This window comes from Frankliniella occidentalis, unplaced genomic scaffold (genome assembly GCF_000697945.3).
Source record: "Frankliniella occidentalis isolate FOCC.00 unplaced genomic scaffold, Focc_3.1 Scaffold56, whole genome shotgun sequence".
Classification (NCBI taxonomy): Eukaryota; Metazoa; Arthropoda; class Insecta; order Thysanoptera; family Thripidae; genus Frankliniella; species Frankliniella occidentalis.
The window spans coordinates 1,516,750-1,518,187 of record NW_026267186.1 but is presented as its reverse complement, the minus strand read 5'-3'; positions in this window follow the sequence as shown (position 1 = coordinate 1,518,187).

The following is a 1,438-nucleotide window of genomic DNA, read 5'->3' as shown; positions in this document are numbered from 1 at the left end:
CCCCTCCCCTCAACCAACCCCCTCCCCTCACCAGGCTTTTCCCTTTCACCTCCCCTGGGACGGGACGGAGGGGTGGTGCGCGGCGCGCGGCCCAGAGCGCACCAGCGGCCCGCTCTCCGCGCTCACCGCGACTCGCGACGCGCTCCCGAAAGCTCGCCCGTGCCTCAGTGGCTCATTCTCTGTAACGCCAACTTGGTACAACAGTCAAGAAAGTTTTATCACACATTCGGCTGAGTGCACGAAAGGAACATAAAGACTGTTTTGCCTGCTGTAAACTTTGCGTTCATATTACGTATTTTCGTACTGTATTATGCTCTATGAGTATGCCCTAACGCAGCTGACTGAGGCAGCGACCCGCCACCCCTCAGAGGTTTGAAGGACAGTGGTTGGCTTTCGTAAGCCAAAGCACTGTGGGGGGCATCGCTGAAAAATATCTTGAACATTTTATATTCACAAATTAGAGTTTGCTTTTGGATCGATATTGCAATTCGTTTAAATTTGGGCACTTTGAAAGCAAAGCTAAGCAAAGTCGATCTATCAATTATAATTCGAGCTATTGGTGCTTCGTTTATTCGAATGAAAGAAAAACACCCATGACGTCGGGTCACTTCACTTTAAAAACGTAGGCCTCGAGAGACCTCTGGTGCCTTTAGGCCTAGTGTGTGGTTTCTGCCGGTGTGTGCACCTAATGTTGCGAATAGAAAGTCTAGCGCCAGCGCAGCGTTAGTCATGCAGTTTCTCCCTTTCTCCTTCCACTCCCCTCTCTGTCCTTTCTCTCTCTCTCACTCTGCCTTCCCCCTCTCGCATCCCTCTCTTTTCTCTGTCTCTCCCCTCCTGGGTGCACCCCACCTCGTCCCGTTAATTCGTTGATACACCGAAAAAACCAATGAGCACACTGTCAAACTTCCATTTGTTCCAGACCGAAAATTGGTTTTTACGAACAAAAAAACAAATATACAATTACAGTTTCAAAATACCCCCCCCCCCAAAAAAAAAGAAATAAATAAAAATAAAAATATATAAGATTTTAAGGGATCTACAGAGTTAAACGTTCTCGTGTTTGCTGCTTATGTTGCTCTTTTCTGGGGGTTAGCACTGATTTTTAGACTTGCCCTACCTAAACTTTTATTATTAGGACAACATCTTTTAAACCTCAAACGAAAGTGTTCAAAAACGTTCTTTTAGAACAGCGCACGATTGTTTGAAATGTGACTCGTAAAAGACTATTTCCCTTTTTTACAGTGTGACATGCGTTACGTTTCGTCATTCACTCCTTTCGCAGAATAAGGCATCTGTGATGCACTCGGCCTGTTGCAGTTCCTATTGTCTTACGTGGAAGGCAAATGCATTCTGGCAAAAGACGTTTTCTGAGGAAAGAGAGTGCATCACATGACGTGACACATGTAACGTTGTCACTTTTTCCAGTGCAGTGCAGAGA